Below are 20,838 nucleotides of genomic sequence, written 5' to 3'. Positions count from 1 at the left end.
TATGTGCTAACTTTTCTTACGATTTTGACTATATAGTCAAAATCGTAAACACACATTGCACCGTGTGTATGCACCTTTAGGGTTAGGGTGCGGGGGAGGAGGGTTAAGTTTAGGGTGTGGGGAGGGGGGTTGGGATTAGGCATCACCAGGGCGCGGGGGAAGGTGGGGGGTTACGAGGGGAGACAGTTAGGGTGAGGGGAGGCTTAGGCACCACCCGGAGGGGTCAGGGCTAGGCTGCGGGAGGAGGAGGGTTAGGGTTAGGCACCTAAAAGGGATGGTTAGGGTAGGGGGAGGGTTAGACCCCCTTAACACCTAATTTGGGGATTTCAACTGTTGGGATGCCGCTGTCGGTCTACTGACTGTCGGCATCCCGACAGCCGACATTTAATTCCCAACCCGTTAGTATATATTCCTCCATGAAACACATAGTGATAGATTGAGTTAAGCTCGATGATTGCAGATGCACGGATTGTGAGTAACTGCAGGAGGGAGAATCGGGCTCACGTTTGCTCGCTCTTCTTGCCCCAGTGCTCAGTACTACGGCAATGTCTTGTATTTATGCTATATATTATGGAGTAGTTGGCTATTTGTATTGTACGTAAACTGTTTATTTGTATTGATGTCTATCCCATGCACACCGCTGCATACATTTTCTGGTGCCTAAAAAGTGAAAGATAATTACAGTAGAGAGTTTCCAATCAATAAATACTGCACATAAGACAATATGCAAATACTGCACTTGAACTTTATGCAATTCCTCATAAATTATTTTTATTTTAAGTTTAATGTTGGATTTATTTTCCAAAGAGGGAATTCCTGAGTACAAATATATTTGGCAATAGTGAGGTTCCATATTTTATTCTGCTAAAGACTAAGGGGTATATTTACCATGAATATTTGCACATATCCACAAATATTAAGTACCACACAGGTGTGTGCAGCGTCGGACTTGGGTATGAAGGGCCCACTGGGGGAATGCAGAAATAGGGGCCCATACTTAGGGGTGTGACCAGCCTACAAAGGGGGTGTGGCCAGCCTCCACGGAGGCTTGAAATGCACAATATAATCCTACCATGCCTAATACAGGTGCACAGTCTGGAACCTGATCCCTAGAGGAAGGAGTGGGCCCTCAGGCAGTTTGGCCCACCGGTGGTTTCCCCTGTTCCCCCGTGGGCCAGTGCGACCCTGGGTGTGTGCACTGCAGCAGATGGCCCTTGTAGCTAACAACAAAGTTTTAAACATATCCAGGAGAGGGTTCTGTGAGATCCCTCACCAGCAAAGGCTGCTCGCACATACATCATCTGATGACACTGTAATTGCAGTGGAGTGGCCAGTCCCCACAAAACAAGAAGTAAAGTTATCACATTAGCAGCCCTTGAATGCTTTTATTAATACTTATCAGCAAACAGCATTTGCATATTGTCTTACGTATGTGCAGTATTTTTTCATTGGAAACTGTCTACTGTAATTTTGTTTAATTTTTTAGGCACCAGAATATGCCTGAATCTCCCTCCTGTAGTTACTCACAATACTTACAGAATGTTCACACACAAAATGAATGAATTCCTTACATCAAAGAAAGAATATATATTAAGACGGAGTTCATCTGTTCCAATCCAGTCACGGGATTTATTCAGGTGCCAAAGCCAACAGTTGATATTATGCTTTAGGTTTCCAGCATATTTTTCTCACAACCACGGTGGATGGAAACCTTTTAAATATCCCAGAGACAAAAGGACATAGTGCAAGTATTGCCAAGCAATTTGAAAGAAGATTATTTTAATAAAAAAGCACTCACAAGCAACAGAGATAAAACAGCATATAAACCACTATTGTGGGTTTGAGACATGGGGCCACACATCCACGCATTTACCCTCCCAGATCTAGATGGGGAAGCAGGTCAGAGCTCCGGACACACTGAACCGCAGTAACAGGAAGTTGCATCGGCCAAAGATCGACCAGCTGGGGGTGGGTCTGGTGTCCTGGCGACGTTTTATAGACGATATTTTGTTTATCTGGAGTGGAACAGACGAGAATCTTGGAGAATATTGTGAGAGCCTGAATATTAATGATTGGAATGTGAATCTTACCTTCTCCATTAGTAAAACTGCTATTAATTTTTTAGATCTATGTATTTATGTTAAAAACAATACTCTTTTCACTAAGCTATACAGAAAGGAAACGGATTCCAATAGCTATATAGACAAGAGTAGCCTACATCACAAGAATTGGCTGGACGGTATACCCTACGGCCAATTTCTAAGGGCTAAACGTAATTGTACGGAAGACACAGTTTGTGATGAACAGATCGCTGAGATGAGCGAGAGATTTTTGGAAAAGGGGTACAAAAGTGAGGATCTCTTACGCTCAAAAACACGGCTATCGTTAGTAGACAGGACTACTTTGTTAGTTAATAATAAAAAAGATCAGGGGATTGGTAGGCGATTCCAAACATGGAATTTTATCAGTGATTTTAGCATTCAACACAAAGAAATCGAGTCCATTTTTAAAAAACATTGGAAAATTTTAAAAGAGGATCCTATTATAGGGAAGGAAATTCCTGACAAACCTGTTTTTACATACCGGAGGGCTAAAAATATAAAGGATAGGCTGGTACATAGTGCCATTAATGACACAAAACGAACAAGTACGAGAAGTCATGGCTTCCACAGATGTGGACTATGTACCATGTGCCGTCTGGTAAAGGGTCCTAGTAAACAGAAAGAATTCATGGTTAATGGGGAAAAATTTACCATATCCAATTTTATCACGTGTAATACCAAAAATGTTATTTATATTTTAGCTTGCACATGTGACCTATTCTATGTCGGCAAGACTAGTAGGAATTTGAAGACCCGTCTTGCCGAACATTCTTATAATATAAGAAAAGGTCTAGAGACACATACGGTCTCTATGCATTTTAAACAAGTACATCAGTGTAATCCAAAGTATCTTAAATTATTTATTGGTATTCAAGCAATTACTCCTAGTTGGAGAAATCGTGATTTGGATATTAATTTGGCGAAATCAGAAATGAAATGGATTTTTAAATTAAATTCTCTAATTCCCAATGGTCTTAATTCAGAGTTTGAGCTTAAGTGGTTTTTATAATAAATTGTTTTAATTTTTAATTTTTATAAAGATTATCTTTATTAATACATCTTTTATGTTTCTTTTATTTTTTGGTTTTCGATATATGGACTCATATGAATATTGTGTAAGGACATTGATTTCCGGTTTTTATGCACCTTATTTGCACATATTGATGGACACTGGAGAGGGAACTGAAGTGCCCGGCAGCTCACGATGGTTGTCTGTATCGGAGGATATCAGCATGGAACGGAAGGATAGCATTTCCGGCGGTTGCATTGAATGGAACGCATCGTGGAACGCATTACACGGACTTCCGGTTCCGGTTTAAAGTTCATGACGTCATTTCCGGGATATTTAAAAGGTTTCCATCCACCGTGGTTGTGAGAAAAATATGCTGGAAACCTAAAGCATAATATCAACTGTTGGCTTTGGCACCTGAATAAATCCCGTGACTGGATTGGAACAGATGAACTCAGTCTTAATATATATTCTTTCTTTGATGTAAGGAATTCATTCATTTTGTGTGTGAACATTCTGTAATTAGCGCCATTTGGTGTACCATATTGTTCTCTATTTGGTTATTCTTGTGACGTGTGAGGAGTCACTTATAGGTGCACCAAGGCTGCATTTTACTATTGGCGCTGTGTACAGATTACTTCTTTTCGTACAGTACTCACAATACTTGCAAATCATCATGCTTAATTCAATCTATTACTATGTGTTTCATGGTGGTGTATATACTTACTTTTTTATTGCCAAGTGGTGATAAGGAATTATAACTATTGGGTCTAAAATCTGATAATTAATAAATAAGCCCTAAAGACCTCGGCCCTAATTTAGACCTGATCGCAACAGCAACAAATTTTTCTAATGGACAAAACCATGTGCAGTGCAGGAGGAGGTCAGATGTAACATGTGCAGAGAGAGTTAGATTTGGGTGGGGTGTTCAAATTGAAATCTAAATTGCAGTGTATAAATAAAGCAGACAGTATTTACCCTGCACAGAAACAATATAACCCACCCAAATCTAACTCTCTCTGCACATGTTACATCTGCCCCACCTGCACTGCACATGGTTTTGCTCATTAGAGTAAGATTTTGCTTTTGCGATCAGGTCTGAATTAAGCCCTTCATTTTCAGTTGGACAGAATGATACTTCGAAACAAACGAAAATGCATTTTGTTTTAGTACATCATTTTTTAGGTTACACATCTTTTTAGATATGAACAATGTATACAGTAGATGCATCAGGAACAATAATAGGCCCGTCACCATTATAAGTTTCTACTTTAGAAGCAATGTACAGTAGTCATCAGCATCAACTTCTTCCTGTTTGAGCGGTTCTAGGGTAAAAAATAAAATAAAATTGCTGATGATGACTGTCTTATTGTTATTTATTTATGAGTGAGTCCCTCTCTTAAAATTCCTAATCAGTAGACATCACTAATACTGTACTAGAAAACAACTAGTGAGCCATAATCAGCACCAGCCTGGTCTGCATAGATATTGAGTAGGATGGCAAAATAATTAACATCCTACACATAATGTTATCATCAAAGCTCTCTGCTGACCATAGAAAGTGATCAAAGGTCCACATATCGCACCGTGTGTATACAACTTGCGATGCAGATGCGCACTCCCGCAGGGTCGGCATCGCAAGTAAAAATAGACCGTGCTGGCAGTCTAATTTTGACTATAAAGTGTATAACCTAGTACACTGTATAGTCAAAACTGACCAGATCCAAAATCGTACCGTGTGTATAGTGATTAACGGTGGCGTTTGGTTCTTGGGTGATCAAGGGAAATCGCATAGTGCAAATCTGCCACCTAGGCAGAATTGCACCGTGTGTATCCCCTGTAGAAGGTCATCTGTTCACTTTCAGAGGGTCATCCGTTCACTCCGGGAAGGTCTTTCGTTCACTTCCTGAAGGTCATCCGTTCACTTCCAGAAGATAGTCTGTTCACGCTCAGAGGGTCATCTGTTCACTCCCAGAAGATCGTCTGTTCATTCTCAGAGGGTCATCTGTTCACTCACAGAGGGTCATGCATTCACTCCCAGAAGGTCATCCGTTCACTCCAGGAAGGTCTTTCATTCACTCCTGAAGGTCATCTGTTCACTCCCAGAAGATCGTCTGTTCACTCTCAGAGGGTCATCTGTTCACTCCCAGAAGATCGTCTCTTCACTCCCAGAAGATCGTCTATTCACGCTTAGAGGGTCATCTGTTCACTCACAGAGAGTCATGCGTTCACTCCAGGAAGGTCATCCATTCACTCCTGGAAGGTGAGATAAGTCCATAACAGGCTCTCTCATGACTACCATCTGTACACATTGGTGACACAAAGGCAATACATATTGTCTTAGAATCACAAGACTAAGTTCCCCCAGAGCCAGGAATATGTTCCTGAAAATGAACATGATTGGGTTGTCACATTTTGGGGTTCAATGAAAGTAATCTTATCACTTTTGAAGGGGAATGGGATTCTGATAATAGATACAATGCTATAGTACCTCTCACCTACATGGTTACCTAGAACCAGTAGTACAAAGACATGTTACAACAAACACACTGAAAGGGTTATTTGAACACTTCCTGTGTAGAAATTGTAGTGTACATAACACAGGTTAAATTAATAATTTAGCATTTTTAGAAATTGCATAATGTTACTTCCTGTTTAAAAATAAATGGTGTTTGTGTTAATTCCTAGCACACTGACAGGTAAAAGCAACATATACTATGACCCAAATAATATGTTCTGGTCCCAACGTGAAAACCAGCTTGTTGTTGCTTTAAAATTAATTGATGCATTAAATCTTGCGGCTATCTCACCAAAATCATGCCAGGAGCCCAGGACCTGCATGCAAATCGAAGCCTATTACATATGGTCCTATAAATCAGCTTTAAAAGAAAAACTGTCCAGTTCATAGTGCATGTCATTGATTGATATAAACCAGGAGTCCCTCAATACACTGGGGAACACTCATGTCTGATTACAGAGTGCCTTATTCAGGTTCAATCAGAATCAGAAAGAACACACAAACACACATGAGATTATAAATGTTAATTATCATTAAGAGCTAATAATTGACCCGCTTTCGAGTAGCTGATTGAGAAATCCTTGCTCCAGGAGGGTGCCACTTCACAATCAGGATACATGAACCAGAAAAAAAATAAAACTCTCTAAATAACTTATGATATTAATACTTGTGGGATATGTTCATCTTAAGTAGGCTTGTTGCTTTAGAATATAGTTTGGTAAAATACACAAAAATAGTACAGCAAGTTGTGTAAAAGAGTGCACTGTATAAGGTGTATTATATATATATATATGGGTTGGGTATAGGATACCGCTGGTCAGCATATTGATGCCGGGATCTCGGTGTATAGTTTGCCGGGAAGGGGGGGGGGGGCAAGTGCAACGAAGCCCCTTGGACACCCATGAGTGGGAATAGCCCATCTCAGTAGGCATGCTGACTGCCGGACTTTCCATCGGGCGAGATTCCAGCGTCGTTATAGTGAGCGGTGGTCTCCCGACCGCCGGTCACGTTACTGCATCCCATATATATATATATGGCGGAATGTAATGGCGTCCGAGTTTGCCGGAGGTGTCAAGATGCCGGCTGAACTCGGACATTTTTTATAAAGTGGCAGTCATTTACAAAGTAAAACCATGCCTGTTGCTTTCAAAAAATGTTCGCCCGGCATCCTGCACTTCCGGCAAACTTGGGCGCCATTACATCCAACCCATAGTGTTTTGTAAAATGGAAACTAGTCTTCTCTAGTTGACACCCTGCATAAAGCAATGCCTTCAGTTTCCATAATGAGAAATCCATTCAGAGCTGGACAAAAACACCAATTGGGGCTTTTTTTTCACTTGCTCCTTTTTTTAAGTGTGTATGCATGTGAATTCGTGATGTGTGTCCTTTGCCCTGGCAACTACACCACATTTTGTAATTATGTTGCCTGCACCAAGTAAGCCGGGACATAAAAGGCTTCTAGCGTATTCCAGTTTTGGTGTATGTAATTGCTGATACTGTTAATAAAAATATTTAAAATAAAACATAACTCCTACTCTATTTAAGGGAAAGGTTGATATGTTCATTAGTGTGGAAAAAATTTAAATTTTATTATAATGTATGCATGAGCCATGTGGCTAGGGGTTGATGTATCAAGCAGTGAAGAGAGTGTACAAGTGGACTAACGGAGAAGTTGCCCATAGCAGCCAATCAGCATCTACTAACTTTTTATAAATTTTACCTCAATGCCGATTGGTTGCTATGGCAACTTCTCCATGGATCCCTTTCTCCAGTCTTTTCAGTGCTTCATACAACACTGTCCATCCATTTGTTGTGAATGCATTGTGTAGTGTGTGTTTGCCAATCTTTTGTGCTCACAGTGAAGCCACATGTCCGTCATACACCTGCTGCTGTTGTTTGATGGGGGAAAGGCTCATTTTCTACAAAGTCAATATATACATTTCACATTTGCAGCCAATTCCGCATGGGTAGCAAAATTATATTTTTTTCCTCCTGGGCAATTTTACGTGCAGTCTTAAAAACCATTATATACTCTGCATTTGTTTTGACTGTCATTTGTAATCCATCATCGATACCCATCAGATTTCAACCCCTTATTCCGCAGCAGATCCGAAGGCAAACCCGCCATTAATCTGCTGTAGAATGGGAGCAGTGCGCTGCAGCTCCCACACTCTGACCATCAGTGAATCAAGATTGATTCCAACAGAGATCCGGGTCCACCTCTGAATCAGGCTCATGGGATTGCTCAGAATTAATGGGATTGCTTTGTATGCAAAGAAGGGGTTTTGAGATGCATGCCAGCATTGGACGCCTCTGTGCAAATGACAGTGGCTGCGGCATTAGCATTAGTACAAAGATGCAGCGGTGACTAGATTTGCGTCCACCTCTGAATCATGCCCTATGTGCCAATGCTGTTCCTTTCTCTCCTCCTGGGTCTCCACTGAGTCTTAAACTCCAAGAGCAAATCCTTCCTTAAACAATTGTAATATTCCTCCTTGCCCTACAGCGTCAGGGTGACAGCTGGGATTGTGGCTTAGGCAACGCTGCCAGCAGGGACTACCTGTAAAATATGTATGTATATATATATATATATAGCGTATTGTCGGCGGCACTCCGGTGTCATAAACAAGACAACAGCAGGTTTGCAAACCTGCTGTTGTCTTGTTTATGACACCGGAGTGCCGCCGACAATACGCTATTGATGACCCGCTGCCATACGGGTCTAGGAGGGCACCGGCCAGTGATATTGTGATTGGATGGGAGTGCTGCCGCAGTTGGTTGTATATATATATATATATATATAAAATGTTAATTGATGGGGTCCCCCACAAGTTTGTTGCCCAAGGGTCCCCCAGACTTAATCCGGCCCTGAGACCACCAGTGATGGTTTGTCGACAGTTCATCATATTGACATATAGTATCACCTGGATAGATATGATGAATGTCGACATTGTAACTGTCGACATGCCGATGTGCTGCATGAGGACAGTTCGACCCTGATGACATCCTCATGCTGACCTAATGATAGGGTCATCTGAACGTATAGGCACACTGGGCAGCTGCCCAGGCCCCAATGATTCTAGGGGCCTTTGAACAGGGTTGGGCTGGACCTGGGGGACATCTGCCCCCCCACCTAGGCTTGTGCCTCTGAAGCCTCTTGGGAGGCAGGTAGAGATTGCTGCTCGGATTACACGCAATCAGACCTGCCAGGCTGAATTCTCTACCTGCCTCCCAGCCTGCAGCCAGATACTGAATGGCTGTCAGGATACTGATTGGTCGATGATTGGAGCTATCCAGCAATCAGAGTGCTGACAGACGTTATCTCAATGGAAGCATGTGGAAGGACGGTGCGGGACCGCAGGAAGGGTAAGCTATGATTTTTTATTATTTATTACCCGTGAAAGAGTGGTTAGGGGCCCCAGTGCATTGCTTTACCCAGGACCTATGATGCTATTAAGACAGCCCTGCCTGATGACTGTCGAGAAGTCACACCACACCCCTACAGCATTAAATAGTTCAAAGTTGAAAGGTAAAGTTGGATGTGAGGGACCCAGCTCACTGGTCCCATTGCTACACCACTGATTATTTTTTTAATTTATTTTGCTAGGCCTATACTTGATTTTATTATTCCTCTCAGCCTGACAGCATAGTTCTGTCATCAACAAATGGATTCAGTATGACATCCCGGCTGTCGGGATCCCGAAGATCATGGGGACCGACGCTGGGATCCCGACAGCCAGAATACCGCTGGCGAGCACAGGGTTATATTCCCTCGGTCACCACAGGGTAATATTCCCCCTGGAGTGGTGGCATGGACCACCACCCGAGTGGGGATTCCTGGTGGCGGGAGGGATTCTAACTGCCAATATTGCACCGGGCGTCTGGATTCTGGCATTGGTATCCTGACCACGGGGATCCCGGCAGCCGGCAACTTGATTGCCTCCCCAACAAATCCCTGTCATTTACTGATAATGCATAGCTCTTTGCTAAAGGGGCTTTCACACAGTGGCGGATCCAGGGGGGGGTCACGCGGGCCCGTGCCACCCCTGTCATGTCTGGCACTTACAAAAAAACAGTCCTTTAAAAAAGAAGCGGTGGCGCAGTTCAGTGGCAGCGGCAGCAGTATTAATGAGTCAGAGAGACTCATTACAGTACGCTGCAGCCGGCTGTAGTAAAGCCGGAAGACTCGGAGGAGAGGGAAGGCTTTCCCCTTCTCTCTCCTCCCCTCCTCCACGATCGGCAGCCGCTGGTACTTGGATCGGCCTGCACATGAATCAAGCAGGCAACTCGCCAGCACCTGGACTTGGTGGGGCAGCAGCATGCCCCATGGGCATAAGGTCAGTGAGTGGGCGTTTAATGAGAGGGAATCTGGTGCAGCCATATAAATAGATTTATATATGTATATATATATATGTATGTATATATATATATACACACACACAGTGTGTGTGTGTGTGTGTGTGTGTGTGTGTGTGTGTGTGTATATATATATATATACTGTATATACACACATACTGTTTGTATATATATATATATATATATATATTTACCTGGGCACTCAGTTGCAGCGCTGGGGTGCACTTGTGCTTTATTAATTCTAAAGGTGGGTACATACTGGAAGATCAATTGATCTGCAGATATATCTATGGACGGATCGGGCAGTGTGCTGTGCATACACACTGCCCAACCCGTCGGGGACTGACGTCATGAACTGGGCGGGGGTGTACACATGCCCGCCCAGTTCAGCTGTCAATCACCACCGGCCGCCGCAGCATGTGGCCGACCGCCCGTACACACACAGCGACGCGCCAATATATCGGTAGATATATTGGCCGTCGGCTGTGCTGCGGGGCCGACGCGATACGTCTGTGAACGGCGGAGTTCACAGACGTATCGGCCGTACACACTGGTCGACGGACCCGCGATATATCGCCCAGTGTGTACCCACCTTTAGATAGGGTATATTCAGGGCCGGCTCTACCATTAGGCAGCTTTAGGCAGCTGCCTAGGGGCGCCATCCACTGAAGGGCACCACTGAATACATCTAGCAAAAAACTGAAGGATGTCTCAGTATGCGGTCACTAATGAACTTAAAGATGGGGGATGGTACAAAATAAAGAGCATGCAAATATATGTATGTCTGTGCATATGCACATGTATACACAATCACATACAATTTTATGAGATGTAGATGGCATCCCAGCGGACCAGATGCTGGTGTTTAGAATCCTGACACCTGTCAGAATGCTGACGACAGAATCCCGACAGCCGGCATTCTGAATGTTAGTGTTTAGGTGTGGGGAGGCAGGGATAGGGTACGAGTAAGGGGTAAGGTTAATTCATTTCATTTAACATGACGTTATTATGGTGCTCGGGATGCCACTGCCAGTATTCTGACCGTGTACGTATGTACTTAATGGCCACCTGCATCTCCCCTCCATGAGGTGTGTGTGTGAGGGGGAAGGGGGTTGCAGGTTAGAGGGCACTAGGCTGAAGATTTGCCTAGGGTGCAGAGAGATCTTGCACCGGCCCTGGGTATATTAGGCTGTTTGCTGGGTTCAGGAGACCCTGCCTCCCCCCCCCCCCCTCTCCCCCCCCTCTCCCCCCCCCCCTCCACTCTCTCTCTCTCTTTCTTGTTCTCTCTCCTCACAGTTATTGTGTTAAGCTTCCATGTTTTCTTCTGTCTGTTTCCCCAGCGTGCTTTCCCTTCATGTCTCTGTAAACCTCACTGCAAATGTCTCGCTACTCCCCCCTACAGAGACCTTAGGTACCCACTGCCTCTCCTTGTCCACCTCTCCTTGTTACCCACTGCCACCTCCCCCTGGCATCACCCACTTTTTCCTCGTCACCCTTTCCCCGGTGTTACCCACACTGCCTCTCACTGTCACCCTCTCTCTGTTACCCACTGCCTCTCCATCTCCCACTATGTCTCCTTCACCCACTGCCTCACCCTCTTCCTCTCCCCTGCGTCACTATAAACCCATCACCCTCTCTCTCCTGTTACCCTCTGCCTCTCCAAAGTGTCACCCTCTTCCCGTCTTACGAATATGACATTCCCTTTGAGGCCATGACCCTTGTTGCTAGGTCATGCCCTTGTTGTGAGGCTATGCGCACCTTCATGGGACCGAACGCCAAAGGCGTGCAAGTGGTGCCCCCCTGTAATTTTTCCTGGATCCGCCCCTGCTTTCACATATTTTAAATTAAAATATTTGTATTTATATTATAAACAGACATGATGTATTATTACTGTACGCATTCAACTTCTCGCTTATTCCACAACATATATTATACTACTGCATTATTGCCATTGGTTTTAGCTCAGCAGGACTGTAGGCATGTGTAATGATGAATAATTACCTAGGAGTGATTGAATATGTGAAAGTCTTTGCTGTGTGAAGCGCGCTAGTCCCAACGTGCCGTGATTGTTCTGCTCTCCCTGTCATGTGACCAGTTTACAAAACACAAAGTAATCATGTGACCACGTCTGGGCTCGCTAACAAAGGGAAGTAGACACACAGTTCATATTTTTTATCTGGACTTACCAGGCGTTGTATCTCGTAATGTTAGACCAGCATTGCACACTGTGATATAAAATTTTTACATTAATAATAATTTCATAATTATTCCCCTACTGAATGAAAGGGACATTACATTGTCGGGAAATCCTTCATTCAAATGAATAGACAGCTTGTTAATTTATAGCACTTTGCACAAAGTGGAGTACAGAGCAGATTGCTCAAAATGTATCCATCTTCCTCTGTCATTGTTCTGGTGAGGGTCAACCAAAGAATGAGAATTTAGAAAGTAGGAAGCATTGCTGCAAAATTAGTCAGGCCTTGTGAATGTTAGGAAGTGCCTCAGTCAGGGTAGTTTCAGATAGGAGAGGGCCCCTCCTATCTGGCAGTGCAGTAGACTGACTTTTGTCCTAGAGTTTACTGCAAATGTGCAGGCGACCATGCTATGTTCCTGGAGACTTCTCTACTGTGCATGTTCAAATCTCCACAAAAATGGCCACCGTGACATTTTTCCCTGTGATTTCTGTCTGCAGTGCCAGACGATACAGAAATCAGGAGAGGTTAGTAGAATTATATGGGTGCAGGGTCCCACCGGAAAATGCTGATTAAGAACACTCCACTATCTATCCCTCCCCTGCATATTAAACACCTCCTACCAGTGGTTAAAGTGGTCCGGAACAGGGCGGAACTGCGCCACTTCTAATTGAAGGTGGAACCAGTTCCGCCTCCGCCCAGCCACCAAAAAGTAAAAGCTTCAGGACCTGGCTTCACTATAAAAATGGAATCCGCATAAGCAGCTGCCAGCCAATCTCTCCTCGCTGGAGCAGCTTCAGAGCCAATCACGCCTCGTGGACCGCCAGCCAATGAGAAGCTGCAAAGTGGCAGCTTTTCATTGGCTGAAGGTTCGGCGATCCGTGATTGCTTCAAAAGAGTGGCCCCTTTTGAATAGCAGGCAGTGGCAGTGGCACTGCCAGGAAGCCGATCCGTGACCGTAAGTCAGGACTGTCTGGCGGCCTCTGCCAACAGCCACAATCTGATGCTCCAGGCTCCGACGACGGAGGACGAGGGGGGGATGTGGGGGGAAGATGAGAGCAGCAGGGGATGAGATGGCGGGGCCAGGGGGGATGATGAAAAAGCTGGAGGCAAGATGGGCGGTGGGGATGACGAGAGAAGCAGGGGGAGAAACGGCAGGGGATGATGTGAGGAGCAGGGAGTGAGATGGCAGGGGATGATGAGAGGAGCAGGGAGTGAGATGGCAGGGGATGATGAGAGGAGCAGGGGGTAAGGCGGCAGGGGATGATGAGAGGAGCAGGGGGTGAGATGGCAGGGGATGATGCAAGGAGCAGGGAGTGAGATGGCAGGGGATGATGAGAGGAGCAGGGGGTAAGGCGGCAGGGGATGATGAGAGGAGCAGGGGGTAAGGCGGCAGGGGATGATGAGAGGAGCAGGGGGTAAGGCGGCAGGGGATGATGAGAAGAGCAGGGGGTAAGGTGGCAGGGGATGATGAGAGGAGCAGGGAGTGAGATGGCAGGGGATGATGCAAGGAGCAGGGAGTGAGATGGCAGGGGATGATGAGAGGAGCAGGGGGTAAGGCGGCAGGGGATGATGAGAGGAGCAGGGAGTGAGATGGCAGGGGATGATGAGAGGAGCAGGGGGTGAGATAAATGGGGCCAATGATGAGAGAAGCAGGGGGTGAGATTGGGAGGGGGTGATGAGAGGAGCAGGGGTGATATTGGGAGGAGGTGCTCAGACTCTATGGAAATCTCTTCCACGCACAGTTCAAGAGGCCTCCACTCTAGAAAACGGGTGTAGTATGGTATGCCGGCTGTCGGGATCCCGGAGCACAGCATACCGTCGCCGGAATCCCAATCGCCGGCATACCGACAGTATGGCGAGCGCAAATGAGCCCCTTGCGGGCTCGCTGCGCTCGCCACACTGCGGGAATGGCCCCAGGGGGGTCGTGGACCCCCCAGAGGGAGAAAATGTGTTGGTATGCCGGGTGTCGGGATTCCGGCGCTGGTCTACTGTACGCCAGGACCCCGACAGCCGACAAACTGACCACCCCTAGAAAACAGACTCAAGACTTTCCTGTTTACTCAGCATTTCCTTACTGTCCTTTTAGTATCTTTATGCTCTCTGTATTTTATGAAAAGCTTTTCTGTACTTCATTGTTTTTGTATTGTATTATGTTCATTCTATCTGTTAAGCGCTTTGGGTCCTATTGGAGAAAGCGCTATATAAATAAAATTATTATTTTTATTACTATTGTTATTATTATTATTATTATTATTATTAATAATAATAATAATAATAATAATAATAAATATGCCCCTAAATTAGAGACATTGGGGGTAATTCAGAGTTGATCTCAGCAGCAAATTTGTTAGCAGTTGGGCAAAACCTTGGGGGTCATTCTGAGTTGATCGCTAGCTGCCGTTGTTCGTACCGCAACGGTCAGGCTAAAAATCTAAATTTCTGCGTATGCACCGCAATGCGCTCACGTGACGTACGGGTACAAAGTCCTTTGTGGTTTTGCACAGGTTCTAGCGAAGATTTCAGTCGCACGGCACAACGCAAGAAGATTGACAAGAAGGGGGCTTTACTGGGTGTCAACTGACCGTTTTCAGGGAGTGTTTGGAAAAACGGAGGTGTGCCGGGGAAAACGCAGGTGTGGCTGGGCGAACGCTGGGCGGGTGTGTGCCGTCAAAAGCCAACCCTCCAACGTTAGAATCAACGCACACGAAGAGTAAGTCCAGGGCTGGTCTTGTTCTGCACAAAATGTTTTTGCAGGAGCTCTGCTGCACAGGCGTTCGCACTTCTGCAGAGCGAAAATACACTCCCCGGTGGGCGGCGACAATGCGTTTGCGCAACTGCTAAAAACTGCTAGCGAACGATCAACTCGGCATGACCCCCCCATGTGCACTGCAGGAGGGCAGATATAACATTTGCAGAGAGAATTAGGTTTCGGTGGGCTATTTTGTTTCTGTGCAGGGTAAATACTGGCTGCTTTATTTTTACACTGCAATTTAGATTTCAGTTTGAACACACCCCACCCAAATCTAACTCTCTCTGCACATGTTATATCTGCCCCCCCTGCAGTGCACATGGGGGGTCATTCCGAGTTGATCGGAGCTGTGCTAAATTTAGCACAGCTACGATCATCTTCCCTGACATGACATGCGGGGGGATGCCGATCATCTTCCCTTCCCTGACATGCGGGGGGACGCCCAGCACAGGGCTAGTCCGCCCCGCATGTCAGCCCTGCACAGCAGCGATGCATTTGTATTTGTGGAGTAACTCCCGGCCAGCGCAGCTCCTGCGGCTGGCTGGGAGTTGATCGTTGCTGCCACTGGCCGCAGCAGCAGCGCGAGACGTCATGCAGCTGCCGCGGCCGGTCTCTCCAACATGCCTGCGTTGGCCGGACCGCGCCACCTAAACGGAGGCTTAACGCTGCCGTCCAGCCCCCTCTTGCCCTGCGACCGCCTCTGCCTGTCAATCAGGCAGAGGTGATCGCTACTGAACAACGGACTTTGGCAGTCCGGCATGCCGTCCTGGATGTCAGTCAGAGCCACTGGTATCCCTTCTCAGCTGCTCCACCTTGCCAAGCCAGTGATTGGCTCCCTGGAGACATGTGACAGGACTCGGAGTACAGCCAGCGCAGAGGAGCCGAGCAGGAGCATCTCAGCCCCGCCGCCGATGCTGAAGGACAGTGCACCGCCGCCGTCACGGGACAACGCACCCACCAAGTTACAGAGCGCACCGCCGCCGAGGGTCGGGACATCACACTGCTGCGCACCGCCTGCTCCAAGCCTGGGACATCGCGCGCTGAGAAAAAACGCGCCGTTGTGGTCCGGGACAATGTACTTCTCCTCCCAGCCAGGGCAGACACCATGAGGATGCCCAGCCTGGGCCAGCAAGCAAGAAGAAGCCTGGCTGGCCCTGCTTTCTATGGTCAGTGTGTTTCTGGTGTGCGGCACACTGTGTTGCTGGGTGAGGGTAGAAGGCCCAGGAAGTTAAAAGTAGAGATGAGCGGATTCGGTTTTACTCGGTTTTACTCGGTTCTCAAAACCGAATCTTATTGGCTATCCAAAACACGTGACATCCGTGAGCCAATTAGATGCCGTTTTGAGAACCGAGTAAAACCGAGTAAAACCGAACCCGCTCATCTCTAGTTAAAAGCCTGCTGCTGAGGTGGGGTTTCTCTCTCAGGTGGTGAGGACAGAGGCCGGGTGCTGCTAGGGAGGGAGAACCGAGGAGCTGTGTGTGTGTGATTGTCTATTGGAGGGAGTGGGAGGGAGAACTTGAAGTAGCTGAAAGCTAGGCTGCTGCTTAGGAGCACATTTTCGCACTTGACCACACCAACTCACACAATTGATCACACCCACTGTAACTTGGTCACGCCTACTCCACTTCTAACTCCACCCCTCCTTGATAGCCCAACCACTTATGGTGCCCCCCCTCCTGTAATTTTTTCTGGATCTGCCCCTGAACCTGGCAGTTAGTAGCTGACTGGCTGGTACTTTAACTCCACACATTTGATCTCTCTCCAGGGTTTAGTACATAAGGAGCAATGATAACGCAGAAGGTGATAATGCACCAGCCAGTCAGCTCCTATCATTTTTAAAACTCAGCCTGCAACTGAGCTGATTTGTTGCAATGGGCAGGTTCTCCACCTGTCCTCTTTAGAAGGTTCGATACATCTCCCCCTTAGTTATAAGAAAGGTGTGCAATAACTTTCCAGATGCAAAAAAGTATTATATTTACAAACAAAGTGAACGTTACATGTTTTCAAATATTCGCCAGAGGAGTCTAGGCAAAGTTGAATGCGGTGACGCAGCTCGACCAGTCCGAAGTAGGTATGTCTTCTACATGCTGGATGAAGGTCTTCACTGCAGCTTCCAGTGACTCAAAACGAATCCCACACATCTTGTGCTTGATTTCTAGGAACACAAATAAGTCACAAGGGGCCTGGTCTGGACTGTATGGTGGATGACCAAGCTACTGGATATGTTCATGTGCCAGAAAATCCACCACTTTACAGGACTTGTGGGCAGGTGCATTTTCGTGATGGATAAGGGCAACACGAGCGCAAGTTCTTGGACGGTGCCTGGAAATGGCTTCCAGCACTTGCGGAAGGTTCTAGTTGGAGTACCAGTCCCCAGTGATGGTGCGCTGCTGCACGATTGGTACGGTAGCTACAAGACCAGTCTTAGACACAAAAACAGCCACCATCTGCTTGGCTATGCTGCACTCATATCGGAACTTCTGTGGCGGCGCACCTCCAACTGAGGTCCACTGAGCTAACTGTTGTTTGGTCTCGGGGTCAACACTGTAGATCCAGGATTCATCTCCACTGATGATCTCCCAGACAGAGTTTAAGTGACTGCCATCAAACCTGCACAGCATGTTGCGGCACCAAGTCCCTCTAGCATTCTTTTGCTCTCAAGTCAGCGGATGGGGCACCCAGCATGCAGAAACCTTGCTCAGGTGAAGCTTTTTGTGGAGTATCCAGCCAATGGAAACCCTGATGAGATACTTATCTACTTGTCTAACTGGGCCATGGTCACCCTAGCGTCCACCTCAACTATGGCCTGCATGACACAGCTCAGCCGCAATGCTCATCTTCCGAACACAGTGTCCTAGGAATTAATGGAGCGATCGCCAGATGCAAATAGTCGCAGCCTGGCACGCCGTGCAGCATGCCATAATGCAGCATGCCATGAAGCAGCATGCCGCATCGCAGTAAGATGAGCATGGCTACATCTGTATATCCTATTTTAATAGCCACACAAATTATATACAGTAAGGCTAATTGATTAAGAATATTTAGATCAGTGGTTCTCAAACTTGTTAAGAACCACTGATCTAGATTTTAGCTGTGCACTAGTATTCTTTTTTTTTTTTAAATTGATACCGTAGTTTAGAGGTTCATAAACGCAGTGGATAAACCTGAAACCTGGACCACTGGAGTGCCTTGAAGACTGCGTTTGAGAACCTCTGAACTACGATATCAATAAAAAAAAATTAATACAAGTGTTCTTATTTGAGAACCTGTGATCTAGATTTTCTAACTTTGTCACTTTGAGGACACTGTACATTGGCCCTCATTCCGAGTTGTTCGCTCGCTAGCTGCTTTTAGCAGCTTTGCACGCGCTAAGCCGCCGCCTACTGGGAGTGAATCTTAGCTTAGCAGAATTGCAAACGAAAGATTTGCATAATTGCGAATAGAAATTTCTTTGCAGTTTCTGAGTAGCTCGGGACTTACTCTGCCACTGCGATCAGTTCAGTCAGTTTCGTTCCTGGTTTGACGTCACAAACACACCCAGCGTTTGCCCAGACACTCCCCCGTTTCTCAAGCCACTCCCGCGTCTTTCCCAGAAACGGCAGCATTTTTCAGCACACACCCATAAAACGCCCAGTTTCCGCCCAGAAACACCCACTTCCTGTCAATCACACTCCGATCACCAGAACGATAAAAATTCCTCGTTATGCCGTGAGTAAAATACCTAACTTTTGAGTAAAATAACTAAGCGCATGCGCTCTGCGAACATTGCGCATGCGCAGTTTGCGACAAATCGCTCCGTTGCGAAAACCACTAACGAGCGAACAACTCGGAATGAGGGCCTTTATTGTTATTTATTATTTTAGATCTGTTTTATCTGTGCACTAGTTTTTTTTTTTTATTGATGCCATAGTTCAGAGGTTCTCAAATGGAGTCTTCAAAGCACTCCAATGGTCCAGGTTTTGAGTTTATCCATGCCTGGCCACAGGTGACTTAATTAGCACCTCAGTAATTTGAATGTAACCATTTTTTTTTAAATCTCTTTTAATGGGTAACTCACACAACATACAGTAAGCTGTATGAACTATGCTGGGGAAGGGGCATACTGTATGTACCAGACATTCATTACCTCAATATGGAAATTAAAATAAAACCAGACTGACTACCGGTGGGCGGGGCATCGAGTATGGCCGCATTTTAGATCAGCTCCTGAGATAGATTGTGGAGACCTCCTTATTTCTACATTTTAACTGCCCTATGGGGTGCTGTGGCTATACCAAACGGGAGAGGGTGGTCTGTGGAATCTGGAGGTACTCGTCTGGTCAAGGGAGCTTTAACCTGCACCTAAGTCCGGCCGCATAGGTTGGCGGCCTGCATGACCACCAGGACTTCGGGCGCGAAAACCTGGCGTGGACGTTGGAAGCATTCTATACCTGCTGTTACAGACTCTGATGCCCAGCAAGATCTCCGCTGCAAACAACCTTCTGTGTAAAGGGCTGGCCGGCTTGTGTTGGCTATTTACAGCCTCCCCAGCGCTTCCCCCATACGTTACCTGCTTGGATTCCGGGGACATCTTCCATTGGTGCCGGACGCTGTGCTCTGATGCGCTGAGAGTATTCCGGGGGTCACTGTGGAGAGGTGAGGACCTGATTAGGAGAGTCGCCTTCTTCTGCCTCTGCCTTGGTGCCCCGAAGTGGTCTGCCTCGCTGCCTCAAGCCCCTGTGTGTCTGCTGAATTGACGTCCCGTGACGGCCGCGCGGACTGTGGAGACCCGGCTGACGGAGGATCGTCTGCGGAGACCTGCGAAACGCCCGGAGATACGGGATCTTGACCCCCTCCCGCACATCTGAAAAGGCTGCTGCCGGGAGACCTGGTTTGCTGGGAGCTGCTGCTTGTGTGGTGTGACTTGCTGATGCCCGGGCCCCTCTGAGGGTCGCCGCTGGTGTGGTTGCTGTTTTGGCCTTCGGCTGAAGTGCAGAGGTGTCGGTATCTCTGCTCTATAGATAGCGGGCTGTGTGCACACTGTCCCCCCCCCCTTCCCTGGCCCTTGCTGGACTGCTCCGGGCACAGGAGCGTAGCCTGAGAGTGACCGTAGACGCTGGGACGCTCATAGCCTACAACTGCTGTGGCTGATCTTCATTTGGAAGCCGACTGACGGGCCTGGGGAAGGCTCTGTAGCTATGGGGGCCGTCTATTGGTTTTGCTGAGGATCCCATCGGTAGCTTATCTTCACCACTGGTCCAGGTATTAACATTGTTTGTTTTTCTTTCTTTCTGTTACTAACATCCCCTTCCCCCCTTTCTTGCAACCCTATACTTGATACCAACCCCCCTCTTGTGTGGTCCTTTTCCCTCTTCGACCCCACCCCCTCCAGCCTGATTGCAGTTACCCTCGCTTCATTCCTTTTTCCTCTCCCCTTTAATAATTCTAATATATATGCATAACGTACACATGGATGCCTCCTATGAGTAAGTGGGACAGATTGGTCACCTGTCTGAACTCTGTAAGGCTTTCTCCCCCTTATGTGCGGCAGTAGAGGTGTATACACTTTTTCATACAATATACCGCTGCCTACTGTAGAGTTTCCTTAAACGTTCCCTGGATGACGCTATTACCGGAGGCTCTCTAACCCTGCCTGTATTTTACTGGGACTTCTACTCCTTTATTGAACAGTGGAGTTGTATTGACAGTTGTACTGTGGGTGTGAGGAGAAGGGAGTGATTCGGTGATTATCCACCTATATATCACCGAGCTAACAAGGTGACACCACGGGGGGTCTTAACGGGGTGATTGGGCTATTGCTAGTATATGTTTTGTTAGGTGGTGTAATATACTTCTGAGAAAAGTCTGTTTAGATGATTATATTACATCGGCTCACATTATTACATATGTTGCTGTGAAGAATATTTAGA

The 20,838-nt window shown here is 46.6% G+C and overlaps 1 long non-coding RNA gene across 1 annotated transcript in view; it reads right to left on the bottom strand.

Moving 5' to 3' along the window:
• Window positions 1-4,328: 4,328 nt before the first annotated feature.
• LOC134935662 (uncharacterized) overlaps window positions 4,329-20,838 on the bottom strand; it is a 141,289-nt gene continuing 124,779 nt past the window's right edge. Inside the window, exon 3 of the long non-coding RNA XR_010180321.1 lies at window positions 4,329-5,367. This is a non-coding gene — a long non-coding RNA (uncharacterized LOC134935662). The remainder of the gene's footprint in view (window positions 5,368-20,838) is intronic.

Source organism: Pseudophryne corroboree, chromosome 6, assembly GCF_028390025.1.
Source record: "Pseudophryne corroboree isolate aPseCor3 chromosome 6, aPseCor3.hap2, whole genome shotgun sequence".
NCBI lineage: Eukaryota > Metazoa > Chordata > Amphibia > Anura > Myobatrachidae > Pseudophryne > Pseudophryne corroboree.
The sequence above is the reverse complement of the archived record's forward strand: the minus strand, read 5'-3'. Positions and strand labels throughout refer to the sequence as shown.